The sequence below is a fragment of the Oreochromis niloticus genome, linkage group LG12 (assembly GCF_001858045.2).
Source record: "Oreochromis niloticus isolate F11D_XX linkage group LG12, O_niloticus_UMD_NMBU, whole genome shotgun sequence".
NCBI classification, from domain to species: domain Eukaryota; kingdom Metazoa; phylum Chordata; class Actinopteri; order Cichliformes; family Cichlidae; genus Oreochromis; species Oreochromis niloticus.
In genome coordinates, this window is record NC_031977.2 from 34,831,226 (window position 1) to 34,856,807 (window position 25,582).

At 39.3% G+C, this 25,582-nt stretch overlaps 1 protein-coding gene across 2 annotated transcripts in view; it reads left to right on the forward strand.

The window, feature by feature from the left end:
- The window catches only part of unc13ba (unc-13 homolog Ba (C. elegans)), a 177,884-nt gene that overhangs the window by 65,873 nt on the left and 86,429 nt on the right, over positions 1-25,582 (forward strand). Inside the window, exon 1 of one of the 2 annotated variants that reach the window (XM_019365567.2) lies at positions 18,919-19,538. The exons of the other annotated variant lie outside the window; for it this stretch is intronic. The gene's annotated coding sequence lies outside the window, so the exon portion shown is untranslated. Of the gene's footprint in view, positions 1-18,918; positions 19,539-25,582 lie in introns of those variants that run through there. 2 annotated transcript variants of the gene reach the window in all.

Here is a 25,582-nt window from a genome sequence, read left to right on the forward strand (position 1 = left end):
GAAAAGTTAGTTATTACCAGTGATTCTCATAATAACTCAGGTAAATTAAATATAAGTTGGAAACAGCTGTTGTCTAAACACTCTGAGCTTTTGCTTTGTAATATCCATATTGTTTTCACTTTGTGACCTAAAAGCATGTGAACACAGTGAATGTGGCTGCTTTACAATGACAATTTGACAATTTTTATTTATAGAGCACATTTCATTACATGAAAAATCAATGTGGTTAACACATACATAGAAAACAACCTGTGTAGGTTTAGAATGCCCACGTTGATCCGATGCATCCATCAGAGTATGAATGTGCGTACATGGTAGATAGAAAGCACTTGCATAGAAAAAGCTTAGATAAAGTGCTTGTATGAATAGGTCTGAATGGTTGAATGAGGCAAGTTGTGGAAAGTGCTTTGAGTACTCAGAGTAGAAAAGCGGTATATAGGAACCAGTCTGTTTACCATTCACTTACCAGTTGATGAAGTCTGACAATTTGATGAGCGCCTAAAGTGATAATCATCTCAATTTGTTTGTGTTTGCATTCATGCTTTAAGCTGCTCTCTACCTCCTGAAACCTCTAGTATGTAATGAGAGAATCTGTGAGGGTGTGTGATCTTAAGGAGTGTTGGTTGATCGGGCAGCAAGACTAAATAAACGTTAACACAGTCCATATATCATTAAGTGTTCTACAATGGGAAGAGTGCAAAATATGAAGGATGGTATCAGGAAATATATGGCTGAGATGAAAAGTGAACTCATCCCAAAGATGTTTCCTAGCCTACAGAAGGCAAGTCCATGGATATGCCCCCCTGCTCCACCACCAAACCAGTCATACTGAACAATGTTACAGGCAGTATAAGACTGCCCTTCAGACCCCTTCATGTTTGTCACACATATTCAGGGTTCCATTCCATTTCTGGTATTGGCAATACCAGTCAGGCTCCAAGGTGCTGGGCAGTGAACACGGGGCTAACTACATGACATCAGGCCCTTAGGCCACCTTCTTGGACTACCTGTGCCACTACCAGTAGTGACACTGACTAGGGTCAGTGTCACTAGTGAGAAACAGACAGAAAAGATGAGAAGGGAAAAATGTCCACCTGCAAAATCATTTCTGTTCTGTCTCATCGTTGTCCCTCTACTGCAGGTGTTGTTAATTTAATAAAAATCAAATCGGCTGAAACTGATTAACACCCCCCTCTGCAACTTCCTCAGATCAACATCCCAGAAATGTATTTGATTTGTTGTTATACTCTTAGACATGTTAAAAAGTGTTCCTGTCATTTTCTTTGACAGTATAGCAATCAGTGCATTGTCCCTTCTTTATACTAATTAATAAATACATGTTCTATAGACATGTGGACTCTACAGCACAGTCTTAACCCTAATAGTTAGTTTGTGGTGTCCATAGTTTTGTCCCTAGATGGGAAATAAGTATCTACACTCACACTCATAAACAGTCACATTTGAGATCTGCTTTTGTGTTCATTTTTCTTTGGGTTATTTCACATTCTCATTTCTCATTTGTTCCTTGGGCAGAAGAAGAAAAGGCATGCATCACATAGAGGAATCAAATCTCAATAGATAGTCTGGCAGCAGTGAGATTGCTCACTTGGAAACATGGCCTCTTAAATGCCACAAGCTTAGTTCATTTTGGCTTAATGCGGGGGGCAAGTGAGTTCACGGCCCCGTGCTGAGAAGAGAGTCCTAGAGCAAAACACAGAATCCCAGTTAACTTACTGACCTACCTGGCAGGAGGCTGACAGAAGCGAGAAGTTTCCATCAGGAGCCATTAAGTTTATGTTAAATTATTTATGACTCATCTCCCATCTGTGACTCTCTGTCTCCTTAAACAATAAAGCTCATCAGTGCTCTGTCATGAATCAAATCTGTCTTTTGACGGCACTTCTTAGGAGGTAAATTTGGGACCTTACACAAAGTGGCTGCTTTGTTATGTGAGAATCAGGCGTGCGACATTGAACTATTACAACTACAGGTGTGTGTTTACTTGGAATTAGTGGTTCTGGTTTGGCATTGAAAGTTAAAGAGCTATTGAAAATGTCAGAAAAAGAACAAGAAATGGTTCATGATTCCATTTAGTGCTTCGTTTAGTGCCCCTCTGCATGAATTTCTCTTTGCTCTGACATGTTTGTGGCTCATAGTCACCTCGAGTGCTTTCTACCTGAAGAAACCTTCAAGTTGTCCTCATAGATTAGAGGTCCTTGGCCACTTTTGTAATATTTCTTTGAATCACGGGTTTGTTTTAGTCTTTTTTCCCCCTTATTTCCTCTCTTCACCTTCTTCTGATGCCAGCAGCAGGCATTGTAGTCATAACTAATTTTTTAATGCCATTGTTATGTTTCTTATCTTATGAATTAAGATTACAGTACATGACCCACAAAGTGTCAGTTTTAAACAAAATTCAGATAGCATGGGAATTACACCCTACAATATTATATTAGGTTTAATGTGGAGGTTGTTACTATTTCAATGAGACATTATTGCAGAGCTTTAAAAGCAGCTCTGTCTTGAACCTGGTAACACTGAAAAACTAAGCTAAAACTAGGCTAAGATTAGAAAATAGGTTAAATTCAATTTTATTCATGTAGTCTTAGTTCGCAGTAACATCAGTCAACTGTGGGTACTTTAGCCGCAAAGGCAAAAACTTTAAAATATAACAGGGAGAAATCCAACAACACCTGACAATACTGGAGAGAACTAATTCCCTTTTAACATGAAGACACCTCCAACAGAGCCAGATTCAGGGAGGGCAGCCATCTGTCTCCATGGATGAAGTGAGGGAAAAGCAAACAAAGTAAAGAAGAAACAAACTAAATAAGTTTACATTGGAGCAGGTCGCTGCAGAACAGGAACATACAGCTTTGGAGCCGGGAGACTCAGAAGGAGAGAGCACAGAGGCAAGGCACACACTACAGGAAAAAAGACAAGTCCATTTTAAATTAATATATTTGACCACACGGTTCTAAATGACCTTTGGGCTCTAAGATTAAACTAACACATTCTCACTCCTGACACTTGGTCAAGAATTCCATATTCTCCACATATTTTAGCCTTTTGTTTGTTTTTTTTAAGCCACTGAATCTATGTTAAAACGTACTATTTTAGTTTAAAGGCAAAAAGCCTTCTCAGACATATCTGTTACATGTCTTATGTCAGTGTTGACACCATCATTTCACTTTTGTCTGTGCCTGTTTCAGATCCCAAAGAACTATTGAACCCTATCAGACTACCTTAGACACTGAAAACTGTGGCGCTCAATGCATTTCAGAATGAAAGCTCGCCCAGAAAATAGGTGAGCTTAGGCTGATTCCACAGGAAAGGAGTCTAGTTGCTAAAGGTCCTGCCTTTCTTTCCGCTTTTGGAAAGGAATCACAAATACACCTGAACTCTGAGAGCAACTTGGATAAAATGGTTGATGGGGTATCAGGTGAAGGATTTTAAAATCGATTTGGGATTGGCTGAAGGCTCTCCAGAGACCTAATAGAACCGAATTAGAATAGTCCAGCCTAAAGTTAACAATTCCACAGTTGGATTAATATTTTGGTTCATAATTTTCTTCTTTCAGCGTTTTAGAGATTTTAGGGCCGTTCCACACATTTGTTTTTTTCTGAGGTGCGACAAGTACATGATGTATAAGTACACAAACAGTGTCAAAGCTCCCGTGGAAAAGCTTTGAAGGTATTAATATTCTCCTCCCTTTGTGATATATATTTTTTGGGACCTGCTTTTTCAGTCGTCTGTTTCATTTGTGTTTGGTTCAGCTGCTCTATGCAAACAGAATAAAAGACTTGAAAGTAGTTCACCTCCTTCCTTACAGGTGAAAAGCCTTTGCTGCCTTTGCACGCCACTCTAGGACCGATCATAGAGAATAATTAGTTCATCCAGTCCCGAGCGGCTTATCAACAAGAGATCGTTTCTTTAAATGCCACCTTTGATCTTTTGCAAAACCCAGAGGAGAAAATACATCAGATCCTTCATCTTTCGTGACCAATTACACAAGTATTGTGCTGCTAGTTGATGCTCATTAGCATGTGTTCTTGGGAGTTGTGTTTGGAGATTAAATGTAGCTTCTGAATGTTCAGTTTTTTTCGAAGAAAAGATTTGACAGCTGAACAAACTGCAATCAATTCTTTCATTGGTTATAGCAGCAAATAACTGTAACTGTAAGGCAATATGTCAGAACACATCTGTGATGTAATCATATATCATAGATGTTGAACATCAAATCACCAGATATTACTGGAACTGTATTCTCTATGACGAGAGGAGGAGCGATTAGGATCATTACTGTAAAATGCATATGTCACTTCTCTCACGTCCACACATGGAAACCCAGAGGCGAGGGCATCAGTGGCGTGACCCCAGGACAGATGGAGAAGACGACGTCAGTGACAAGAGATTTGACGTTGATAAAAATCAGAATGGGGAAAGAAATATGAGGTGTTGGATGGAAATGGGATCCAAAGAGGCAGCATCAACTGTGCACAGGCTAGAGCATCTTAGAAGATGAGAGTTGCCTCTGAATGCGTTGAAGGGTATTGGCTGAACCCTCAGGTCATGTGTGCTAACACTGAAAACAGAAATCTGCCAAAATTGCAGCCTTTTCCTAAACAATGCTAAGCTCCATATATTTACGTGTATTTACTGTTGTTAGTTCATTTGCCATGTCTCAGTTTAGATACTTGCATTTACTTTATTATGTTACTCTTTGTACCTGTGCATTACTTGAATTTGGAGAGTACAGTGTTCCTAACTGATCATGGAAAACTGTGCACATACCAGAATTATGGCTGCCACTTCTCATGTTGACAGCATATTTAGCTGCCACATTTTCTCCTGAGATGCTCTCAGTACTAAACACTTCTGTTTTCTGTCATGCACTCAAACAAAGAAGCCGACAAAGAATTCATTTTTATCAAATAATAATAATAAAAAGGTCCCAGGTTGTGAAAATAAAGACTGCTAACCTTTGTTAGTGGAGCTGCACTCCATATTTTAACCTGCTTTGGTTCTTTGCCCCACAGTTTGGGAAATATTAAATAAAACTGACAATTTATCATCCATAAATATGTAACGGCTTCATAACACATGCAGTGGATCACTCCCTACTGACTGACTGTTGTTTGTCCCTCTCTTTCCACTGCAAAGCCCAGATAGTGACATGTCAAGGTGAAAGGTGGACATCTTTTTGACGGTTTTGACAAGTACACCATAAGGGTAGTAACAGTGCACTTCATGTAGTCATACTTATATGTGTGAATGCACTGTCAGTTACAATATTGTTATTTAAAGTGGCCTCATTTTGTGTCATAGTTAGGCGACCATCATCAATTTAAATAATTAAGTCAGTTTATGAAAAAGTAAATGCTCCAAATATTGGGATCCTGGTATTTCTCTTTGTAAACCCTTATTATGGTGATTTCAGGTACACAGCTCTGACTTTTCCTCAGGAAGTGCTGTGTGGCAGGCAGGAGTTGGACCTAAAATGCAGGCTCTCAGACTTGAGGGGTGAACTCAAAATCACAGCTTTATTGTCTGGCAAGGAAGATGCATACAAAACAAAACTACACTGGGAAGTCTAAGTTCAAGGAAACACAGGGAGAGAGTAACACACAGCAATGAGGGACGACGCGACCCCGACACAGAGACACACAGGGCTTAAAAAAAATGGGGAATAACGAGGGAATGAGACACAGAAGGAGAGCACAGCTGGGGGAAATCAGAACTGACGAGACAAGGAAGCAAAGTAGGATACACTCACATGAGACACAGACCTTCAAAGTAAAACAGGAAGTATAACACTGAGATGCGAACTTGACACGGTGGAGACAGAGCAACTAAGAAACAGAGACATAACCATAAGGCAGAGAACTCTAAGAACCAAAAGACTAGAGATGATAAATAATACACAGAGGGAAATCCTGGAACACAAGAAACTAGACTCAAGGGAGTAACAAAAGACCAACCATGAGAACATAATTCACAATACAGAGTGACAAAAAACACAGGAAACTCAAAACATGCGAAGACACAGACCAAGAAACACGGACTTTACACAGAACAGAGGGGGCACAGAGAAACATGAGGGGCAAGGGATCAAAACTAGAAAGCATACTCATCACATGAGAACTCGACAAAACACAAACATCACAAAGAACTAAAAACGCTGGGTCAGGAGACCCTGACCCTGACACTTTTAGCAGGTAGGCCTCACCGACCTGCTGTTCAAGCCTTATGTTTACAAGGGGCAGCCAATCAGAAGGGAGTCCGAAGAATAAAAAGCATAATACATCCTTTTAAATTCAGTTTGTATAGCTGACTTTTCCAACAACCCTTACTCCACCCATCCATCCATCTTCATCAGGAAGCAACTTATCCACACTGATGTAAAACTTAATTGAGATATAGTTATATATTATAGTCATTTATTATCATTTGTACTTGTAGTCTCAGTTAGATTAGAAGTCTGTATAGATATGCTACCATCGTTTAAAAAAAACATAAACAATTTTTTTTAGATGGTGTTTATCTCTGAAGATATCTCCAGGCCACTGGACAGCAGTTATGCCATTAAGGACAAAAATAGTATTTTATCACTCTCGCAAGCATTGTAGCATGGCAACAATGTCGCATTTCTATGGAAACACAACCTTCCAACACTTGTTTATGATTAGGATGAATTTCTGCATGGTGAAATAAATCAAGTTGAGCTTTTTTCAGCTCTTTGTTGACTTTATGACTCACACCGGAATACAAACTGTCCATTAAAATTAGTAATCTGATTTTATTGATGATCTGGGAAAAATATGATCACAAGCGGATGTTTTCAACAGCATTATGCTGCACTCAGTACGTAATGAGTAGGGACAACATGCAAGATTAATATTCGGTTCTTTTTCTGCAGAATCAACAGCAAGTCGCCAGACAGCCAGCAGTATGTGCTGCAGCTCTGTATGTCAGAGAATTTCTAGTGTCAGATGCATTGACTGTAAATGCTTTTGCTGCATCAGTTTTGTTATGTATGTTTTATTTCTGTCCAGGAAAATTTGATCATAAAGTCTTCAGTTTTTTGTAACAACCAGTAGACAAGAACCCAGGTTAGAGTAAAAGCTAAAACCAGCAGACCTACAGGGAAAACATAAAGCTGGAACAAAGGCTTTATCTCATTATGTCACACGTCCTCCTGCCGGTGACCTTGAAATCAATTTCATTGCACCATCTTGAAGAATGTCTCAATTTTTAAAATGCATCCAGAGGAGAGAGGACCAAGGAGAGAGGAGGTTTGCCAGGAGCGCTGTGGTCGAGGTTTAACAAGGGTTTTTATCCTCGACGTAAAAATGTGACCTGCTGTACAGTTGAACGATACAAACCATGACAGGGAGGAGGCGCTACAAATATGTGTTAATAAATTGTTTATGTGATAAAATTGAGCTGCAGGCAGTAACAAAGCAGAGGACAGATGCTGCTGCTTTGTTCATATTTAACCAGTGACACTTTAAACCAATCTGACGCAGGCTTTAATCAATATGCAAAAAACTGATATAAAAAATATCAATATTTGTGGATGCAGACGCTTAATGCAATATATATATACATATGGTAAAATATCCACTCATCCATTTTCTTCTGCTTATCCAACTCAGGGTTGTGGGGGGGCTGGAGCCTAGCTACCATCAGAAATCAGTCACATATTGTACTGATTCATGTCTTTGATTGCACAGTTTCCTTCACTCTTTCTAGATCTCTTCAAAGCATTTTTGTGTGTCCATTTGGACTTTTTTATGGAAAATTTGAGAAAATATGTGCTTGATGTTTAACACACTGCATGCAGCAGTGAAAGCTGCAGCAGTACAAGTGTGTTTGTGTGATTACATGTGAGCAAAGAAGAGAAATTCTGACTCGAGAAATTAAAAAAATCACTTAGTTAAAATCTTGGCTCTGAACACGTTGAAAGTTTGCCAGTGTGCGTTTTATACAATCGCTGTCACAAGCTGTAGCTGTATGAAACCATTAGGGAAATAGTGAATACAGGCTTAAAGTTTCTGGAAAGCTCTTCCACTTTTTAATGCGAGCAGTATTGTGTACAGTAAGTTTGTGCTAGACGAGTCTTGGTGCTGGAGTTTCTGTGTCAGATATACATTTTATTTTAATGTGACCTACTTTGGGTCAGAACTTTTGTTCAGTTCAACTATTAGTTTATATGTATGTGTGCAGTTTTAATATTTTACTCTCAACTGAAGAATTAACTTACATATTGTATAGTTATGTAACATTTTTCATATATTTAAGTGACGAATATTCAAAAACAAAATAATGATGAGACAGAAGTATTTATAGTATTTAAAACAATACCACTGATACATTATTCACATGTAACACCTCATTAACTGCAGTTAGGGAAACGTGGTCACATCTATAGGTTTTTTTCTGTTGGCATGTTTCATACTTTGCTGCGATGAACAACATGACATTTTTGCAGAACAATCCGAGTAACAGAATAACCAACATGTAACTGCTGGTGAATATCAGAGGATAACATGCTTCCCAGTACAGTCAAGTGTAGCTGTGAATTGTCATGTTGGGGAAAACTGATCTCAGACAGACTCACCTTCATTAAGCACAAACATTTGGATACATTTTAATTGAACAAAGGAAGATCTTCATGCAGTTTAAGGCACAAAAGTCTGGCATGCTAAATAATTATACTGCATTAAAAATAAAAGTGTTGCCGAGACAAAGATTATATATTTATGTAACTTCTATAAACTATAACTATAAAGTCAAATAGTGGCTTTTCTCTTTTCTTTTCTCTTCTTTTGTTGGTTTTTTTTTCTGTTCGATTTAAGCAGACGATTAAGAGTCTTTTCATGCCCGTCACTTTTCTCCTGCCACGTTTGATCAGCTCTGTGGATTGGTGTTGATGGATGTGGCTCCAGCTGTATGTTGCACACAGACTGTCCTTGGGAGAAAGATGACAGTGCTGTGATTCACTCGGATGCTTCAAACAGCACTGTGCTCCCTCTTATCTGATCAGAACCTCTTGTCAAGCCTATTTTGTTAGTTATTCAGTTTTTTAAGTGTTATTTTTGTCTGTCAGACAAAATGATATGACACAACTGTGTCTTCATGTATGCAGATGTCACAGCAACAGCAGAGTTTACAGGTCATGGATCTTTGACGGTGTTTGCTGTTTTCAGTTTACAGATGAGCATAATTATGATCTCAATCACTTTTTTTTTACCTGAATATAACAGTTTATTCGACGAAAGCGGTAAAGATCGGGGAACTAAAACATATGCAACAAATTCTAATCCCTGTTGTCGTTTTGTCCAATAAAGCTGCCATCAGCAGAGATATACACAAGATGCCCTTTGCTGTCTGTGCCGTGATGAACCAGTCGTGGCAATAATGGATGCCAGGAGATAATTGCCCTGCAGTTTATGTCTGGTGTGGAAGCTTGTTTCACTTTATCTCATAATTATAATTTTCCCTTGCAGTGCAGGGTCGGGCCTGAAAAATAGGGTTAGTTTGGAGAAAAGACCATGGTTTAAGTTAAAATGTGTCTCTTCATGTTAAAACAAGAATTTTACTCCATGCATGTAAACATGATGCCAAGAGCTCCTTTATGAGTGAGTGCATGTAACGATTAGGGATGACCAACACCAGAGGACACATAATGCCGTGTATATGCCAAAATGACAAGACCTCACTTTGCTGCAATACAATAATATTACACAGCACCATAGCTGTGATGTATTTCAATAACAAAACTCCAATATATTAAGGACGGGGTGATGTTGTTATACTACCTTATCTAACGTAACACTTTAAGAATGTAAAGTTATTGTAGTCATAGCTTTCATTTGTAACGCTGCCACAGCATGACCCTGGTCCTGTGGTCAGTAGAGGATGCTTTTAGGGGCAACTTTCTAGCAAGAGCTGTGTAGAATTTCCAGATTTTAAAACTGGCAGCAGGGTTTTTTCCAAAAACAGTGTTTGCTATTCAAAAGATGCCAATAATGAGGTTATGATGTCTGAAGGGAACTCAGATTAGAAACATTCATTCAGTATTTGCTATTGTGGAAATTCGTGGAAACGGTACTTTAGGTTACAGGACTATGCAGATGTTCCCTCATCCTTGGAAATGCTTCACACACTCTCACAAACACACACACACTTATTTGTGCGACCAAAGAGAACAGATGAGATCGCTCTCTGGGCCGGCCAGACATCAAAACAAGCATCAGAGAATATGAGGGGCAGCCAGAAAGGACTGTGGGGAGGGAGATGAGGAGATCCTGTGGCCCACCGCATCGCGGGGAGGTTGTTACAGTTGCTGTACAGACCCACAGACCCACAAAGTACAGCAGACTCAGAACCTGCAGAACTGAAGTTTCACCCCACAAATATGGTGTAATGCAAATATTCTACTTAAATATTTTAACTCTTCTTCCAAAGCTCCAGACAGTCTGGCTATAGCAGTAATGAGAATCTGGGAATATAATTGTATATTTTGAATTATTAATGCAAAACTGGTGGGAATTGGATTTTTTTTAATGCTTTTATTACAATTGTAGTAATTTAATCATTAACTCAAAAAGAAAGACTGACATAATCACAAAGATTTCTGTCCTCAAACACATTTGCATTATTTGGTAGATGGTAAAATACTAATACACACTGACCTGTCATCATTTGGTTGCTCAAAGGCAGGTTTTCTCTCGAATCCTGTTAACAGGCATGATGACACTGTGGAAAATGTCCTGTCATGACGTGCGTCGTTGTAAATCTGAACTGAAATTGACAATAAGGTTTTATTAAACAACCTATAGGAAAGGGATTCTGAACTTTCACAGTAGCCTGGGGTACTTGGAAATAATAACTACTCTGAAAAATAAAAAGGGAAGGCAACTTAATTAAAGAATTGAGTCAACCTGAACAGTTTGAAATTATTTAATTAAATGTAATAGATAAGAGGTTGAACTTAGCTGTCAAAAGAACATATCAAAATGAAAAGGTAGTAGTTTAAAAAGTGAAATAGCTGATTAAACACACACTCATCAGCCACGTCACCGGTTTTACTTTGTATTTACTTTGACCCTGTTTCCTTCAGACCTGCATTAATTCTTCATGGCATAGATTCAACGACCATTTTTCACAGATTCTGGTCCATACTGACTGAGCATCACACCCACAATGCAAACCTCTCATTCCACAACATTCCTCAGGTGACCTGTTGGATTGAAATACGGTGGTTATTTGAGTATAACGAGTTTGAGATGATGTGAGCTTTGTTACATGACATGAAGAAGGATCAGACGGTGGGTTGAATGGGGTCATATAGGTATGACATGGTCAGCAGCAATACGCAGGTAGTACGGCCACTGTCTTCTCACCACAGCAAGGCGACCCAATGCCTTAATAGCCTGGGTTGGCTGATTAGATGGATTTATGTTTGTGAGCAGCTGAACTGATGTACCTAATGAAGTGCCTGGTGCGTGTATATCTAAAATTCTAACAGATGAAAGTTTTAATGTATGCAGATAAACATTCAGAGGCTTATGAAAAAAAAAATATTTTCAGTGGCTTTATTGGCTGCTGTTGCTTTACCTGCAGTTTTACCTTTATATGCTTTGATGCTTTTAAACCTTTTGTTTTCCTGCCTGCTTTTGCCTGTGCAGTAAAAGTAGCCTTAAACTCAACATGAACAGCCTTGCTTAGTGAAAGCCACACAAATCTATTTCAGTAAGGAGAGCTCATTTAGAGTAAGTGAACAGGATTCATTGAAATACAGAGATTGAGTAATAAACTATTCGGTAATTAGACTTTGATGAAGCAGAACCGAGTAGAAAGAAGATGAAGCAGATGGAGACTTGGACCAGGATCTCTGTCTAGCCAGGATGAGGTGGAGTTTGGGTGGAGCTGGATCGCAGTCTGAAAGGCAGAATGACAGAAGATCAATGAAATTTAAAGCAAAAGGGACAAATGCTGCTCAGATGCTAGTCTGTGTTTCGCATCACTTCTGCTTTCCTGCACTGTCAAACGTAACCCTGATGTCATCACTCTGGCCCTTTTATTCTCTAAAGACTGAGGAATGAATACAGATATAAGCTTCATGTCTCTTTGATCCCTTCAACCTGTTTTCACAATTAAATCGACTTTACATTTACCTTGTTTATGCATCTACCTCAATTTCCACCATATATTAGAGTTATTTTGTCATATTTTGTAACTTTGTAATATATTGTATTCTTTGTTTTGGTTTAGTTAGTTACTGTTCTTACTGTCTTGGAGCAGTAAGAAGTGATCACATCGTTTCCTTTGGGATTAATAAAGGATTCTGATGCTGATGTCTCTGAGCAAGATCAGGGGAAAAACTGAAAGCAGCATTAATACAAAAAAAAAAAGGAAACGGCACGTTGGATGGAACAGGGTGGAGCGTGATAACTCATTATCGACAGAGGAGACGTGCAGACATAATTGGATATGTAAGGAGTGGACCACCTCCCGGCTGCCTGTCCAGGGGTCCTGATGAAGACGAGCAGTGAGAATGAAAAGGTGGGGAAATAATCAGAAAGATGGGGAGTGAGAAAGCTTTGTTTACTGTATTTTTCAGACAAGTCTAAGGATATATATTTATTTAAAATGGCATTTCTGTAGCAGTTCACCAAGGATCCAAAGGAACGTGTGGAAAGGAAAACCTCCTGTTGAAAATGAGCTTCTTGCCATATTTTACAGATGGTTTATTAAGCACTTCATAAATATTCTGCGGTTGCATTTGCAGTGATTCATAAACATAAAACACTCAATGTCGTGCTGCTTCACTGAATTGTGATGTACTGGAGCTCCTATTGGTGGAGAAATTGTTATCTAAGTCACTCAGATGTGAACTGTTTTATTTCAGAATGTCAGCAATAAGGTGGGGGAAGTGTCGCTTCTTCTTTTGATTAGAAAATTAGTGAGTGAATTTTCAAACTGAGAGGATGGGAGCAGACAGCTTCTTTACGCCCTGAGCTCTTTCTACACCGGGACACCTGTCGTAATAAATATGCTGCGCTGCCTTATTGCTAATGCAGTCTGGATTTACCTCCATCTTGTTTTATCATTTTAATGGCTTTGTGACGTTTAGGCTAAATGACATATTCACATTCTAGACTTTGTGTTTATTACTGCCAATGCCTTTCATCCAGTCAATGATTTAATTTAAATTTTTGAAACATTTGGAATTTAAAGCACCTTGATTTTCATTGACTGACTTTAATGAGTGTTCTGCAGAATTTATCAGGCTTGGATGATGTTTATTTTCACAGCAGACAACTCTGCATTAAAAGAAATGATACATTCATTGGCCACTTTATTAGGTGCCCCAGTTTTGATTCCAGAAGTGTCAACAGCTGCACATCCAAGATAAGAATCTCCTGTCCCATTACATTCAAAAGGTGCTCTACTGGATTTACATCTGGAACTCATTGTGATCTTCAGGAAACTAGTTTGAGTTTATTTGAACTTTGTGAGTGTGTTATCCTGCTGGATGCAGTCATCAGAAGATGGGTACACAGCAATAAACCTCAGGTAGGCTGTGGTGTTTAAACGATGCCTAACTGGTACTAAAGGGCCTGAAGTGTGCCAAGAAAATACCCCCACTTATTCCACCAATATCATCAGCCTGAGCTGTTGACAGAAGGCAGGATGGAGCCGTAGGTTCATGTTTTTTAGTTCAAACTCAATCTCTGCCATCTAAATCTTGCAGCCGAAATTGAGACTTATCATTCCAGGCAATGTTTTTCCAAACTTTTTCTCCCAGTTTTTTCGAGCCCGTGTGTGTTTTTAGCTAACAGGAGTCCTCTGGTGTGGTTTTCTGCTGCTGGAGCCCTTCTGCTTTAAGGCTGATGTGTTATCCATTCAGAGATGCTTTTCTGCATACTGTGGTTGTTGTTCAGGTTCAAGGCGCCAAGATGGCGACTTAGAAAACACTCAACTCAACTTGATTTTTACAAAATTCTTACTTTTGCATTGACTTGCGCGTTAGATTTAAGCAACAAAATCTTCTTGGTCAGGTATAAGAAAAGATTTATATTAATGTACTCCTGTGCTCCATTAATGCTGCACTTATGCACTTAAATGTGGACCTTTACAAGTCTCCATGTGCAGTTGGGAGTGACAGACCCTTCTCGTTTTTAACTACACCAATCAGATTTGCAAAGTGTCAACAGGTGAAAAGTTTCACTTGTGTTCTGCTGTTTGTTGTTGAGACATTTACAGAAAACAGTTATTCTAAATTCTTTGTGCTTTTTACCTTCAATCAAAAATTGATTTAAAAGGCACGATAAAAACAAAACACAAACTGGTGACAATCTTTATCTTAATTGGTGAAACTTCATTTGAAGCCAGAGCAGGAGACATGGACACACGAGGAGAAAAAAGAAAACAGAGCTGTGATTAAGAGGAGAATGAAGGATAAATGAGGGGAGAATTGTTTTGTATGTTTTGACGATCATGAGTCTGTCCAATATACTAACGACCCGCCTCGCTGAGAGATCCGAGCCTGACGTTGCTCCATGACTTTGGCTGAATGTTACTGTGGAAATCTGGCCCGTGGGCAGTCTGTGTGAATGTGTCTGTATGTATTACAGGAAGTGTAAGGAGCCTCATTCATGCCCTCATGAATCCTGGTGTTAAATCAGATGTTTGGCTGCTTATCTGCTCCGAGCGACAGCTCCTAGCTTAAATACAGGGGCTATGAAAATGCCTTCACACACACACTAAAATATGTTGATGAAATATGTTCCATTACAAAAGATTACAAGAATAACACACCTTAAATGTGAAACTTGCATAGCTAAATTGTAGATTAAATTCCTCTTCAGACTAAAAACGAAACGTCCTTATCTGTAATAAAATTATTTATACCGCGTCTTAAACGCTCCGGGGCTGAAGTTAATTCCAGGCAATGGCAGGATGTTGGGTTTATTTATCAGCTCTGCCAGCCGCCGTATCAGATAACCATGACTCCTATACCCAGATGCCATTTGTCTGTTCAGTATATGAAAGCTGCAGCTGGTGTATGAAAGCATTGCTCTCCTGCTGACAGCCTGTTTAGTAGGTGAAATGACTGCACTCACAGACATCATACAGCGTTTTACATAAATGATGTCATGATTAGTTTCTGATACTCTTCAATAAGAGGCAGCAGATATTGTATATTAGTCAGTCAGTAAAGTACATTTTCTGACTTGTTCATTCCTTGACAGCAGAGCAGACTTGGATGTCAAATTTGTCGCCCAACTTGTTGACTGTTACGGTGCTTTTTCTTTTCTTTCTTTCTCATTTGTTCTTGCTCGTGGCATTTTAGGCAGCTGACAAATACATATTGGAAATCTGCCTTAGTTTATGTGGACATAAAAAATGTTCTTGTTTTGACACCAAAATAAGTTGGATATATGTAGTTCAGAGTGTTGGTTTAGTGTGTACTTAAAATTCTTGTTACGCTGTTGGAAAACTGTCCCTCTAATTAATAATTACATGCACCTTAGTGACTTGATTACCCTGAGCTATCTGGAATTACCTGTGCATGACTTCACAACAGGAAAGCTTCACTGAAAACACTGATAAGTTAAAAAGAAAGTAATAATAAATAAAAGTGTCCTGGGTCTTAAGCCCAGGATTTATGAGTTCTTGGACTTATAATTAAATATATTCTGCTTGATTCCCTGTATGCTCATTGTTTCTCATTTATCTTTGTGTTTTTCCTTAGTATTTATCTCTGGTGCTTAGTTGCAGTTGCCATTTGTAGTTGAGCTTAGTTATTCCTCGGGATTTATTTCCTTCTATTTATTAGTCGCTATGGTTTCATGGTTCCAGGCGTTGATGCTTTCTTGTATTCTGTGCTCTTTACATTTTGAGTCTTTGTTACAGTTTGTATGAGCTCTTGTTCTGTTTACCTTTCTGTGTTTTACTGCAAACATCCAGGATGCCCCCACCCACCCACTGTTGCCCACCCACCAATCTGAGTAACCTTCATCCCTCAAGCCACTCCTACACAGACTCTATACACAGACCAATTCCTTTGCAACTTATTCTTTTTATATTTTGTGCCTTCCTCTAGTTTTGTATATATATTCCCCTTGTTTTATTATTCCTGCTGTCTTGCTATTTATGTTTATATATTTTATATAATTTTGTTCTACATGTACAATGACAATAAAGGGCTGTTCCTTTCATTCCTGTTGTTCTCTGCAAACCGAGTCAACAATGGCTGTTGTAAAAAGTAAAATGCTGAGACATGCCTGGAATGAGAGAACCTGCACTTCATTGCCTTTAAAAATTACTGCTCTTGACACTAAAGCTCTCTGAGAAGACTGAAAAGCTGAAAAATTGAACCTCCGACTGTCTGCTGGCAGTGTGATTCCTGTCTTTTCAAGTGCGATTTGTTTTTTCTATGACTCAAGGCTCTTGTGGGCTTTGCTTGCCCAGAGCACATATTTAATTCAACCAAGCATCGTGTACAGCAGAAAGCATTACGCAAAAAGCATCTCAGCACATGCATAACACTACTTAAAATAAAGGCCTGTCAGGTGTTATGTGGGGCTTGCTTTCATAATATTGAATGGCAATTCTTCTTCAGTGATGTTTTCTCACTCTGTCACTGAACACCCAACCCTTGGAAAAGATGTTTGTCTTTGTCACATAGGCAGAGGTGTTAATTATGTGACTTTCTGCCATAGAAGTGTGTTTTGCAGTCATTTGTGGTTGGTTCCTTACTTAAGAGCCCCTCATTTTTAAAGCCTAATATGACCTGAGGAGTGTGTAATATAGTGTGCAATAACAGATGCTGGTGTGAAACAGCTGTTCCTCTGGTAGTAGTTAAATATGTGAATAATATCTACAATCATGCGTGTCTTTCGTAACAGCAACACGAGCGGTTATTAGTTTGAGCTTCGCCTTCAGGGCTGACCGCCGTGTCATGGGCCGGAGGCTGTGGAGCCACTGGCCATGGCTTTGATGCTCCTTTGTGCTAATGGCTTTTTAATGAGCCGTAAGTCACATCCCTCTCCGCTCGCTGCAAAGCATTTTGTTCCTGTTTGTCATCCATAACAAAGTGGATGCCTTCATGCTTCAAAGACGATGGTTCCACATCAGTAAAGAAACTTGAATACATTATTGTGTTTTTGACATGAATTACTCATATTGTTGTCAGTCTTACAGATGAGCTCTCACAAATGTTAAATCTGAGAAATTAAGCCGGCGCACGCTACATTTCTACACACTTCAGCCACAATATTCAAACCGCCTGTGAAATATTGTCCCTCCAGGACTCCTCGTGGAGACGGGACTTCTGCAGGGGTCTTCTTGCACCAGGATATGTTGACTATCAGTGGGAATTCAGCGTCTGAGGCTTGCACTGGTTCTCCCTTGAATGCATGAAAAGATTGAAGCCAGAGGTGATTTAAGGCAGTGTCACCACCTCTGGCTTTTTGTTCCTTGCAGCATTTCTGAAAAGATCTTTTTATGTGACAACCTGCAGTTGTCTGCCAATGAAGGCCAGTGTGCTATTATCATGAGGCTGTGCATGGTCTGCAATAATGTTTGGGTGACTATATGTGTCAAAGTAACATCTACAGGAATGCCAAGACTCAAGGCTTCCCAGAGGAACATTGCATTCTTATACTTGTAATTTTTATGGCATTTCGGTCTATAACTTTGACTTCACTGGTAGCATATATGTAAATGCGGATTGCAGATGCATTATTATTTATTTGTAGGTATTTTTTCAGTCACAGGTGGGGATTGACGTTTGTGGAGTCATGCCACCTGCATGACTAAAAATAAACGTATTTCACAAGTTTAAATAATCTGCTGCTTGATGTTCATACCCTGAAGAAATTAATTAGAATGAATTTCTTATTGGAAACAAACAGCAAAAGGAAACAAACTCTACAGCAGCGCTGAAATGATTAGGAAATTAATGATGATAACCATGAAAATTAGATCAACACATGATGAGTCTTTGGTTTCATTCGTTATGGAAAACAGTTTCTATCCGTCACTGTTTCAGCTGCTTTAGTGCTTCTGTTTTTTGCTCCAGGTAGAAGTCGGGTTTTTTTAATAGTTTTCATTAAAAATGAGCTCTCACACAACATTTTAAAGTGTGATATAGTTTGTCTTCAGCGTGACTTTGCTGTATCAACACAGCCATAGAGCAGCACTGAGACTGTTGATCTGCCATCAGATCTGCTACCTTCCATCTGTTGGCGCCAATACGTCAATTAACTGAGATAAATGGGCAAAAATGTCAAATCTGTTGCCATCTCTTGCACATATGTTGTCTTCACTCACAGAAATTCACTTCAGCTACGACATTCAGACTCAAACAGAACTTTATAGATTTGAAAAGGAAATTCAGAAATTCCTCCATAAGTTTAACACGGTCTCTCCGGACAGTCTGGACATGTTTACATCTGGACTAAAGTGATGATTGGACCCACAGAGAGACACACTTTGCTGTCCTTGAAAATGAAAACAAACTATTTAAATTACTTCTTAATTTTCATACTGGAGAGATTAATTCATAATAAATTAATGGGAACTCTTCAGTGGTAGCAAAACATTCATTAATTATTCCAAATTTACCATTAAAAAAGGTTTTATTTTTAGAAATGTGAATTACTTCAAAGCAGAGATTAAAAGGGTCGTTTCTGTAATGGGTTAAAGGATGAAGCGGTCAAATTAATTCTTTCCTGGCATAATTATTATGTGTCTGTACAGCATATATCTGAAAGTATAACCAGTGTAGTCCTTCAGATATCTTGTGCTGAGGGCATACTGATGTAGCTGAGTAACGTGTGGCTGTCAGAAACTATGAGAGAAAAAGGGCAACAGAGAGAGGCGAGTGAGAAGAGAGTGAACGCAAAAAGAAGCGGTGCTTTTGTTGGCCGTGCAACAAGCTGCGATCAGTGGAGCTAATAGGAAGAGGTGAGCTGAGGGAAAAGCCTGGAAGCAATAAAGATCGCTCGGGAGATGTGAGGGTGTGAGATGGAGAGGCAGGACCAAAGAAAGAGAGAGAGAGGGAGAGGAGGAGGAGACAGCGCCGTGTGTGCAGACTGAGTCGGAGGTGAAAGAGACTGCTGGGAGGCGACTCGCTGAGCGCTGTGATCAACACAGAGACGAGTAGAGGAAACGAAGGGAAAGTGACAGAGTGCACTGATTGACACGCCCGACGTGGCCAAAGCAAAGGACAAGCTTGGCAACTTTTTTCTTCTTTTTTGATTAATGTTTAATCTGCTAATGTCTTCTGATTTATTGTGGAGCTGAGTGGATCGCGCTACAAGGGGGGTTAATTAGTTTTCCCAGCTTGTCACTTCAAAGCCTTTTGTCTTGCACATCTTTGAAAATGATGTAAAGAGGTGCAATCACTCTGTTTATGTTCACTGGGGATTGTAGCCTCTCTGTTGTTGGATGCTCGGATTTTGCTTCAGACTTTGATTCTTTATTTACCACCTTGGCTCATTTTCAATCTGCATGAGGTAGGTATTCAGTTTTCACTCAGGACGGAATCACAGCAGGAATGCAAAAATATCATTAGAGTTAGAATTAATAGAATTAATTATGTCCTTTGAATTGTTTAGGATAAACTACATTTAGTGACTCAGGAGAACTTTAATGTGTTTAATGACCTCCTGATTAAGCTGTGTGTGTGTAGATGTGTGTGTGTGACACAAAGTGCTGAAGCATGTGTTCATAAAGGAAACACATTTCCTCTCCTTTTCTTGTGAGGATCTTATGTTAGAAATTCAAATTTTTCCAAGGTTGCTGAAGCAAAATGAAACTTTGTTTCCATCTCGTCCTCCGGCTGTGCTGATACATAATTTTCTGTTAATGCGATACAGCATCTCTGCCTCTTGTTCTCCATCCCTGCCAGTCTGACTTGGCATTGAGCTTCACAGGAAAAGACAAAAGTATTTCATCCTCCAGCTCTGTGCAGACGCTCCAGAACAGCTCACTGTGTGGGTATACAAGTCGTGATCCCCAACTCGTGTCGTGTAGAGGGTGTGAACGTGTCGAGGCTTTAGCGCCACGGGGCGTATCCAGAAGCTCGAGCTTTAAACATTTTTTTCGAAGAGTAATAGCAGAAAGTAATTAGCATTTTTCCTTCATTACATTACTTCTCAACCTGCAGGTCAGGACATTCATCAGGTTGAGGGACGACTAGAGGACTGATATGAGTCATTTCTAACTTGGAAGTGTTTTAATCATTCTTTTGAATCTTTGCGGTAAATGCATTTTTCATATGAGCCATTTAGCAGCTTTCAGAGCTTCTTGCAATAATTAAAAGTAATATTTCAGACAAAGTTCATCATCCTTATGTCCATGTCCTGCGGGTTGTATTGTGGCTGTCTTTTGGGCTTGAGTAATTGAATAAATGTCTGGCAGCTATGATTCAAATAAATGAGCTTGTGACTGAAAGGTTGAGTTTGAGTTACCAGCTGTAGGCAGTAAATGGTTTGGGGGTGTTTTAAAGGGGGAAAAAGACACAGAGAGGGAAAAATGTGTTTTTATAAAAATGTTACAGACGAACAACTTTAAAATTTATGTTGTATTTTCATTTTTTGTCTTTTGTTTTTATTCCATCTTAGACATAAACTGAACAGATCATTTTAGAAGCAAACTTGTTAGCTTGTTAGTGGACAGTAGGCATATTTATAGCCATGATGATGTGCCTGTATGTAAAGGGACAACCTCCAGAGCTAAAACTGAAGCCACTGGCCATAGCAAAAGTTGCAGTTCCTCTAGTGGCCACTCAAGGTTTGCTTCTTTTCATTTTTTTTTTTTTTTTTTACATAACTGCTGTATTAGGATGTTGGAGGGGTGGCCTGCATTCATCGACAGATGTCAAGACAGTTTTTCTGGGTGAAATTCTGTCTGTTCATTGCACCTGTACAGTTTATAGGTGCACCATGCTAGCATTAAGGGATAAATTAGCACTCCACCTTTTCATCCATGCACGGTTACTTCTGACTTCAAAAGGCAATGCTGCGATGGCCACGTCCATGGATGGTTACGTCCATCGTCTGTACTGCCTGTGGCCATTTGTTGCGTTCTCATTTGTTCCAAGAGTGGTTACAAAGATGCATTAGTATGCATCTTTGTAATACAGGGAGCGAGAACAAGTTGGGGGAGCCCACAGTAATTGGAATATTTGATGAGGTAAGATTTTCATGTAAATCTGGGAAGATTTGACACTTCACAATCATGAGGAGAAACTTTGAAACTAACTGCGATTTGAAATTCAGATTCAGGAAGTGCATTTCTTATTTACTGCCTCAAAGGTTTTTGGAAACTTTTTGTATTTGTGAGGTTCTGCAAATAATCCACTGTCTCAGTTTCTGTTTAAAACCAAGTGTTTGTATGAAGTGAAGCTCAGTGTTTTTGCAGTTACTGTAGGCAACAGGAGGAGGACATCTCTCTGTCATCTATCGTGGCACCGTCACAAACTGATCTCTCACGTCTGGTTGTAAACTTTAAAACAACATTTGTCATCTTAAGTTTGTAGTAACAGTGAGTGAAAAAAGTTATAACCTCTACATTTTCAGTGGCTGCTGAAACTATATATGTACTTTGTAATGCATGCCAAGATATTTTTCTGAAATGTTTCCATAAGACATTTTAAATCAATAGGAACGTTTTGATCACTCTTGTGCAGCATCACTTTGATGGCTGACATGCAGACAGCTCACAAGAAAATGTATCAGATTTTATTTTAAACAAGCACACTGTCCAGTTTCAGACAGAACTTCCGACTCATAGACGATCTGAATAAAAATTCATGACTGTAGCAAAAAAAGAAAAAAAATGATCTGGGTCTTGACCTCTTTACATTTGGACTGACATGTGATTAAAATTATCTCCACCAAGCACACCAGTCCTGACCCTGCTAATTGTTTGTAGGCACTCCCTCCTGAAGGGAGGCTGATGTAGTTAAAGGCCACAGTGATTTTTTTGCTGCCAGTCAAGTAATGTGTGCCTGACCTGAGGTTTTAACCTGCACAGGCATTCGTGCATTGGACATGTTGACATTTTACGTGCAAATGAGTAAACTCGTTAAAAATACTCGGTATTTGAGTTTGTACCTGCTTGTGCTGTGCGTTGTCGCCCTAACCTTAGGGCAAAACCGTTTTAAGCTTGAAACACTGGGTTCTGCAGACAGCAGTGTAGATTACTTCCATCACGTCATCCGGTTTATGGTTAAAGTCTTGACTTGAAGGTTAAAACGAGAATAATGAATTTCAGGCTAGGGCAGAGCTTCATTTAATATTTACATTATTATCTCCAGTGCTAACCTTATGGGAAGCGGTGACTTTGAATACACTGACTTTATATGAATACTTTTATGAAATACTCCAAATGAAAAGTAAATTTGGGATGTCTGCACCAGCATATTAATGGGTGCATATTAACTGCAGGTGGAATAGACAGATGTGAGCTAATTTTGTGTGGTAAACAGTAGACATAGGCAATAGTGGCATTCATCAGTTTGTACAGATTTGACTTGTGGCTGCTGTCATTGTCTTGGGGCTTTTTAAACCACACGTGCCCATATTTAGATGAGTGTTGCACAGATACCTGCTAATTAGCGGTAAGTAAATTACTGGATTTCACTCAGCTAATCCACACGGATTTGTCAGATAATAGAATTAAGGCAGAAACACTACAAGTGGAGTCAAGAGGTTCAGCTCAGTGAGTCATATTAAATGAAATGTTGGATACTACCTGCCAGTCAAAGTGACCATGCTCTGCCAAATGCAGATTATAAGCTTTAATTAATTTTACACACATGAGCAGTGACGTTAGCTTTAAAAAAAACAACAACTATGTTATACATGCAAACATGTACATTTTCATGCCTGAAGTAAAGCAACTAAACATGCAAATCTATGGGGCTTGACTCACTGTTGTTAGCACTACTCCAGTTTTTGCCCATTCCTCACCGGCTTAATCTATCAGCCCAGGAGGTGACTGATTTTTTTTTTAGTAGTGTTTTAGTAGTTCTCACTGTGGCTTTGACTTAACAACAACAATATTTCATGTAGATTATAATCTCCAAAAGTTGATTCTGTTCATCTGGATGTAGCGTTTTGTGGGAGAAAAACCAGCCCATTGTTCCTTCAGTGGGCTGTTTCAGTCGTTATGCAAATGTACTGTTTATAAGATTGGAGAAACCTGCAGTCAGCTGAGACCGAAGAAGTCACTTGGATGAGTGACGAAACATTTCTCCCACAAAATGCTACGTCCAGATGAACAGAATCAACTTTTGGAGATTTACTTACCTGGATGATTGAGCGTGCATCAAGATGTAGATTATAATATTTGACAGTGGGTGGAGGTCTGTGTGGAAGTGAAATGAGCTGTTTTAACGATGTCACTGGTGGCTTTAGACTCAACTTGATAAAAATTAAAAACTGTACACTAACATTAAGCTAAGTGCTGATAGTCAGACGTGGGAATTTACTGTTTTTGGCAAAACGTCACAAAAAATAAACCCTTTGAACATATTTATAAGTCATGTGTTTGTGAGTTTTAAATCATTTTTCCTTTAGGCCCAGTGTTTAACACTACGATGTGGTCAAGGCCTTTTGGTGGCATGTCCTCACACTGATAGTCACACTGGGTTGTGTGTGTGTGTGTGTGTGTGTTTACTGGTGGTATGTCTAGTTTAGCCCAGACATGACAAGTGATGAATGAGCTGAATACCTTGAAGCAGACAGAGCAAGGAAATAGAGACAGCAAGGGTCACGGTGTACAGACCTGCTGCAGCATTAAATGGATGGAGTGATGGAGGAGAAATGGCAATACGAGACCACCTTTATATCTAAGGAGTGCTTTGATGGAGGGAGACGGATGCTACTGAGAAGTATTGTCTATAGTATCCTGGCAACAACTTCACATGCCCATACATGGGGAAAAAAGCCAATGCAAAACAACAGCACTGTGTGTGAAATCCACAGAGACTCTCAGATATGTTTATTTATTTGCACTTACAAATGTGTCCATAAATACACATAAAATACCAAGTGTTGAATACAGGAAAGGTTGTGTTTGATGTGGAGCTACAGCATCTGAATTTAATGCTGTTTGAGGTCTCGCATTTGTTTGGATAGGTTTAACAGCCCTAAACTAATCTTCAGTTCTCACTGTTAAAAGCTGCCCTGTGTTATTATCTTGTAAACAAACAACGAAACGTGAAACACACCGTGCCTCGTACCTGTGCCTGTGAATTTTCTTCATCTTTGAACACTTGCAAAGTGCATTTTTTTTCCTTTGAAACTTAAATTGTTTATCTAAACAAGGCTTTCTCCCACTGAATGTGTGTGTCTGCTTTATTTGTTCCTTCATGCCACCAACTGTTCAGTGATTTAGCATGAAAGAGAATGGAACAAAAGGATTTCCACACAATGGGTATGCCTGCTTTAAAACAGCCCTCGGAGCTTCAGCACCGGTCAGAAAACTCAGCGCGTTACGTTCAAACAAGAAGATCAGTAAATGCTTCTGATGATCAGCCATCATCACGTTTCAAAAAGTGCAAAGAAACAGAAGAATTTGCACATTTCTTAAGTAAAGTAACTTTGACAGTCATATGAAAAGACTCCTGTCATGATCTCCTCGTTTGCTGTATCTCATTTTCCAATCAGTCTTTCTACAGAACATTTGTGCTTTAACTTAATGAACTGCACAAATTGGGATAATGGTCCCCACTTTTATTCCTTATAGACAGAAAACGGCGCAGAAGTAATTTTGTAAAGAATGAAATAAGATCTTGGGAGAGAAGCTCAAATCCTGCCCAGTTTCTCACTTGTGCACCGTCACTCTTTTAGTTGGGAGCGTTTGTCAGATTCTTTTGGAGATATGTTAAAAAGATGGTGAGATGACTCAAACCTACAGCAAGTTTATCATTTTAATGTCTGAAGCAAAATTATAGGATAGAACTATTTAAACTTAAAAAATCTGAATCATTTTGGACTGTTTTTAATCACTGACTGCAGTGGCTGAAGGACCAGGCAGCATCAATTTATTACAGTCAGCTGAAGGGAGAAAGCTTTCTGTAAAGAGCCATGGTTTTCTCCCAAATTGGCAGGAACAGCAAGAAGCATCATGGTTTGGCATCTCTGAAATGGCTGAGAGTAAGCTAAATCAATTAGCCTCAAGAGGCAGTGCATTGTCATTCGCATCGGGTTACCAGTGGCAAGCAGCCAGCTGCGGTTCATGGAGCAGACGCTCACTCAAGGAAACGGGGAGGAAAGGATTAAGAGGAAGGAGAGGCAGCAGGGCGGCTTATTTGATTTGCTCAGGAAAGTGATTAAACCTTCTACCTAACATCCTCCCCTCCCTGCTGCTCTACACGTTAGCTGCTGAATGACTGTGACACACCTTGCCAGAGTGTTCGTCTTGGCTGCTTTTGCAGCTTTCAGCCTCCAGCGCAAACATTTTACCTCGTATTTACATCTGTTCATGCTGCAGACCAAGTTGTGTTGCTGGTGCTGTATAGTTTGTGTTTAATTAATGGAAAAGAAGG